Source organism: Lathyrus oleraceus, chromosome 3 (genome assembly GCF_024323335.1).
Source record: "Lathyrus oleraceus cultivar Zhongwan6 chromosome 3, CAAS_Psat_ZW6_1.0, whole genome shotgun sequence".
NCBI classification, from domain to species: domain Eukaryota; kingdom Viridiplantae; phylum Streptophyta; class Magnoliopsida; order Fabales; family Fabaceae; genus Lathyrus; species Lathyrus oleraceus.
Window position 1 is genome coordinate 331,061,587 of NC_066581.1, and position 6,914 is coordinate 331,068,500.

The window sequence follows — 6,914 nt, forward strand, 5'->3', positions numbered from 1 at the left end:
GGAGAGAGATCTATTGAGTGTATGACAACTTCATTTATTGATGACCAATCCAAAACTTTGAATGATCAATCCTTTGAGCTCTTTGAGGGAAACCCTAATTCACATATGAAACGAACCAGGCATATCTTGATCTTGAGGTTAGCTATGCATGAATGATGTCTAGGATGAAAATGATTATGAAATCTAGGGGTAAAATTTGGGGTGTGATAGTTGCCCCTATTTAAATAACTTTTCCAGATGGCATGAGTGATGATAATACTCATGAAATCAGGGTAAAAGGTATTTAAATATAGAAATAACTGGAAATGTTTCCCTTAGATGCAATGGCATGCTATGATATGGACAAACAAACTCTCTTTTTGGTATTTTTTTTCTTCAGCTGGGGATATGATGCAAAATGCAATGAATTCTAGCATGATGATTTATTATGAATGATGAATATGATATGTAGAAAATGATGGAGATAAAGTACAATGTCAATGACCACGAGCAACAACTCACTGGGGATAACATGTACTGGGAAAAAACAAATTGGGGAATATTCAAAGCAGTTGATCACCAGATTCAGGCATGACCGGATGACACTGAGAATAACAAGAAATAAACAAACTGGAAAGAAGTGATTGATCACCAGGTTCAGGCATGACCGGATGACACTAAAAATAGAAAGCTGGAAGTATTCAAAGTTGAAATTCTGGTATCAGATATAAGATGTCGAAGGTAATGTCACGACACTAATATCTGAACAATACAAATAGGATAAAAGATAAAGAACAGTAATGCAAGAGACACAAGCAATTATTAACCCAGTTCAGTGCAACTTACCTACGTCTGGAGGCTACCAAGCCAGGGAGGAAATCCACTAAAATAGAATCAGTTCAAAGACTCTCAGTAAACAACACAAGTTACAATCTTTTTCACCTAATCTCTACCCGTGTGACTTCTACCTAAGAACTCTTAGATATGAGATCCCATCTCACTCCCCCTCAATCACACCAGTGATATTAAACAAGAATTATTCTGAAAAGAAGACACTCTTCAAAGACACACATTTGATCTTACTTAGCAGCTTCAATCAAGTAGACACACACTCATGCTTAAAAGCTTAGAGTGACAAATTACAACTCAAAAATCAGACCAATTCAATCATCTATGGATGAATTGAATGGCTTACAATTCACACAACCACACAAGACTTAAACCATTATTCTCTCTGAATATTTCTCTCTATATTTCTTGTGTATAAAACCAAATGTTCCATGCCCTATTTATAGAATCGTTTGGCTGGGCTTGGACATCACAAAAACCCTAAAACTATTTTCCAATTAAATCTTCTCATGACAGCTAGTTAGATCTCTTTGGAAAATAAGTAAATCTGGTTGTAATTAATGATTGAATGCGTTTGTAAATCAGATCTTCAATCATACATAGATTTCCATTAAAAGCGCAATCATATAACACATAACATTCAGACTGAATGTTCTGTGTACAGGATGTCATGACATCGGGTCTGACATCCTGGAACAATCCTGCATAATTCCATTTTAAATATCCAGCAGGTACATGATATCAGATGTCATGACATCGGGTATGACATCCTGAAACAATCCTGCATAATTCCATTTTAAATCTACAGCAGGTACAAGATATCTTAAGTTAAGACATCACATGTAACATCTTGTGAACACTCTTTGTTTTACCAAAATTGCTGCCAACACTTAGAACCAACAAACTCCCCCTTTGGCAAATTTTGGCTAAAACATATATCAGTCCATTTTGTTCACAAGAGAAAAAACACATCAGTGGTTAAACAGCATAACAGCAGTTTAAGCAGCAGCAAAAGCAAACACAATTACTAGCTATAATAGCACTTAGTAATACACACAAACACATGGGTACTTCTTCTCCCTCTAAGTTTGTTCAACACAGACAACGACACCAGTAACATTCAGAACCACACATGGGTACTTCTTCTCCCCCTAAGTCTGTTCAAAACAGACAACAACACCAATAACATTCAGAACCTCCTTCTGACATATCCTTCAACATCACCTGTACAACACAGAACTTTATTCTGTTCAAACATCAGACATCTCCTTCAACATCACAGAATAGAACAGAATAGAACAGAATAGAACATCATTAGTTGTCATCTATTTAGCCTAGCTAGCTACATCAGCACATAAAAACTGCAGCTCCCCACATCTCCCCACATTAACTGCAGCTCTCCACATAATAACTTCTCCCCCTTTTTAGTCAAAATAGACCAAAGTGACCAATTAGACAAAATAAATGTCAATCAGTCCAGCAGAGAATGTCACAAAGGATGTCATAACATATAAAATGTTAGAATATAATGCCAGGTGTTACAAACCCATAATTATACAGAGCTATATCAACTGAGATAAAAAATAGCAAATCATTAAAGCATCCAGAATAGCATATCATCATAACAGGGGGACTATCTTCACCATAACTCAATCTGAAGAGGTAGCATCTTCTTCACCTTCAGATCCAGAACTGCCACTAGAATTGTCTTGAGAATCAGACCTCTCACTTGAGGTATGGGCATATGACTCCTTGGATTCCCCAACCTTATCCATCTCTTCCTGGTCCAAGCTACTAATGAGAACCTCTAAAGCCTCTTTCCTAGCCTTGGCAACCCTAATCCCAGGTCCAGCTCCTTACAAGTTTCCTTCAATTGAGCAATCAAGCCACCTTGAGAGGTTGGCTCCTTCCTTGCAGATGTCATGACATTATCATTGACATGACTTCCCTCAAATAATTTGTAGTGAATGGACAAAGGAGGCTTCCTTCTACTGGGGATATCACTTATGTTTACAATACCAGGTTGCTGGCTTAAAATTATTCCACAAATGATTGAGGGAAAGGCAATTGGCAGCTCCACTGCATTAGTGGTAGCATGTCTAACAATTTGTTCAAACATGAACCTTCCATAATTAAAGTTGAGCTTGGTTCCAATATCATATATTATCCTTCCAAGAACATTAGAGATTGTTGAGATATGGTTTGTTGGCACCCAGTTGGCTGAACCTATCTTATGCAAGATAGCATATTTTATAGTTAATTTGCCAGCAGATAGATGCTTTTTGCTTGGCCATTCCTTGACTTGGCCAGCAGTGATTGTCCTACAGACTTCATTGTCTGTGGCCTCTAACTCAATAGCTCCTTCAGTTCCCCTTCCTAGGAATTTATTGATTACAGTTGGGGAGAACCTTACACACCTTCCTCTAGCAAACACTTTGCAAAACCCTTTGTTGTTCTTGTCAGCAATATCCTTCGGAATGTTCACCACAAACTCCTTCACAAGACCTTCAAAACATTGGGGCAATGCACTAACTATTTTCATCAAACCAGCAGACTTGATCAATTCCATAACCTCCTTCACTTCCACAACCTCCTTCCCTAGCTCCCTTTTCACAACAACTCTCCTTTGTATAACAAATTTCCACTTGGTTGCACCATCTTCCAAATGAAAGGAAATGTTTTCCAAATGCATAGTTGCAACCTTGGTAGGAGATTTTCTAACACTTTGCTTTTTAACAGGAGAGATGTTTGGGACATCGTCTTCGACATCATCTTCAGAATCATAACTTTCTCTGACCTTTCTCTTCTTGACTTCTACTTTACTCCATGATTTAGAAGGACCTACAACAACAACCTTCTTATTGGTTCTAGCTGTCATCATCTCAGCCACAGACCTCCCTTTCCTGGTCTTCATTTTCTTTGCAACACTTGGTTCCAAGTGATGAAGCAAGGTGTCATCTTCCTCATCTGAGCTTTCTTCTTCTAAACCAATCACTTTCTCAGCAGTGTCATGCTTTTGAGAAGCATCTATAGGTTTCTTGCTAGGCATGGTTTTCCCTAAAGAATACAGTTCTTCTGCAGCAATATCTTTCTTTGACCTAGATGAATCATCATCTTTCTCAGTTTGAGGAGGTTCACTCTCATTATTTTTGTCTGAGAAATCAGCTGGGGAATCATTTGGAGATGGCTCAACATCGTTTGTGACATCAGTCTATTGATCATCAACCACAGCATTGATAGATTGCATCATTACTTTTTTTCTGGAGTTAAAGACTTTATATGCTATGCTGCTTGTTGAGTAGCCTAGAAATATTCCTTCATTACTTTTGGGATCCATCTTCCTTCTTTGCTCACGATCAGTCAAGATATAACATTTACTACCAAACACATGGAAGTATTTGACGGTAGGTCTTTTCCTTTCCACCACACCATTTTGCTGGGGAGTAATGGGAGATGAGACCTCATGATGAATTCCTTCTGAAGAGCAGAATTCAGCAAATTTGTTGTTCTCAAATTCCTTCTCATGATCACTTCTAATTTTGATAACTTGACTTTCCTTTTCTCTTTGAAGTTTTAGACAAAGATCTTTGAAGACTTCAAAAACATCAGATTTTTCTCTTATAAAATTGATCCAGGTGTATCTGGAGAAGTCATCCACCACTACACATGCATACTTCTTCCCACCAAGGCTTTCCACCTGCATGGGTCCCACCAAATCCATATGGAGGAGTTCCAAAACTTTGGAAGTGGTGTCATGTCTGAGTTTCTGGTGTGACATCCTTGTCTGACATTCCCCACAGAATTTTCTTTCATTAATATTCAAGTTGGGAATTCCTTTAACAGCTTCAACAGATATAATCCTCCTCATACCTTTAAGATGCAGATGGCTCAATCTTTGATGCCATGTCTTCACTTCTTCTTCTTTGACTAAGGTGCACATTGAAGAACAACCAATTTCTTGAACACTCCACATGTAACAGTTGTCTTTAGACCTGACTCCTTTCATGATCACTTCACTTTCTTTGTTAGTAATTAGACATTTAGTTTTAGTGAAGTTAACATTTAGACCTTGGTCACACAGTTGACTCATGCTTATTAGATTTGCAGTCAAGCCCTTAACAAGTAAGACATTGTTAAGATCAGGAACTCCAGGGCAATCAAGCTTACCAATCCCCTTGATTTCCCCCTTTGCTCCATCACCAAAGGTTACATACCTTGTGGCATGAGGATGAAGGCCAGTTAGCAGGTTTTTGTTTCCAGTCATGTGTCTAGAGCACCCACTGTCAAAATACCAATCTTCTTTGGCTGAAACTCTGAAGGAAGTGTGAGCTATTAGACTTGTAACATTAGTCTTAGGAACCCATTGCTTTTTGTTGATAGGCCTGTGATGTTTGGGTCTAGGTTGTTGGTGAGCAGGACTAGGATAACCATGCAACTTATAGTAGAAGGGCTTTATGTGGCCAAAAATTTTCCACAATAATGACATCTCCATCTTTGGTGTTTCCCTTTTTGCTGTCTTTCCTTACGATGTTGTGACATATGATGTGACATCTCAGGTTTGCTTTTAATATGGCTACACTTAGGTTTGGATTTAGGTTTGTCACCAGTGTAACTCTACTCACGCTTAGATTCATTGAACCCAATGCCAGATTTGTCTCCTGTTATTATCCAGTCTGGAGAATCTTGTCTAAGGAGCCAGATCCATTGTTTAGCATTCTTACATACTTGGTCATATCATCCAGTTTAGAGTTCAAGAATACAGCTTCAGTTTTTAACTTGGAGATGGTTTCCACATGTTTTGCCTTCTCATTCTCCAGTTGTGCTATCACTTTCTTCTGGCTTTCAACTTGTCTACACACTTATGCACTTCTGTGACACAACTCTCTGTAGGTAGTGGCCAACTCTTCAAAGGTTACTTCATCATCACTTGAATCTTCATCAAACCCCATCTTCCAGTCAAGGCAGTCACAAGATTTACAGACTCTTCTATTTCACTTTCATCAGGCCAAGTGGCAGCAAGACTCCTCTTCTGTTTCTTGAGGTAGGTCCCATATTCAGTTCTAATGTGTCCATACACATCACATTCATGGCACTGCACTCATTTTCCTTCTTTAGGCTTTTCATCTAACCTTGTTCTTCTTTTAGCATTGTTGGATTTACTGATGTCAGATGCGATGTTCTTGACATTGGCCTTAGATCTTGCATCCATCTTTTTCATAAGTTTGTTGAATTGTCTTCCCAGCATTGCAACATCATTTGCCAGATCTTCATCAATATCTTGACCACTTTCCTCCTCTTCCTCCTCAGTGTTTGACATGAAGGTTATGCTTTTGACTTTCTTTTCAGATCCATCACACATTCCCATCTCAAATGTTTGAAGGGATCCAATTAGCTCATCAACTCTCATATTGGAAATGTCTTGAGACTCTTCTATGGTTGTCACTTTCATGGAAAATCTCTTAGGGAGTGACCTGAGTATTTTCCCCATTAATTTTTCATCTGACATCTTCTCACCCAGGGCTCCTGAAGCATTAGCAATTTCAAGGATATTCATATGAAATTCATGAATATTTTCATCTTCTTTCATCCTTAAATTTTCAAACTTAGTGGTGAGTAGCTGCAGTCTAGACATCTTCACTCTAGAGGTGCCTTCATGAGTGGTTTTGAGAATGTCCCAAGCATCTTTAGCCACCTCACATTTGTTTATCAATCTGAAGATATTCTTGTCTACTTCATTGAATATAGCATTCAATGTTTTAGAATTTCCAAGGGCTAGATCATCCTCCTCCTTTGACCATTATTCTTCAAGCTTCTTATCAGTTGTAGCCTCTCCTTCCTTAGTAACTACTGGATGTTCCCAGCCTGTTAACACAACCTTCCAAGCCTTATTATCCAGAAATTTTAGGAAGGCTACCATTCGAGGTTTCCAGTAGTCATAGTTGGATCCATCCAAAATAGGTGGCCTGTGAACAGATCCTCCATCTCTCTCCATAGTATCAGAAAGTATCATCCCTAGATCTCACCTAGAACCAGAGCAGGATGCCTGCTCTGATACCAATTGAAATTCTGGTATCAGATATAAGATG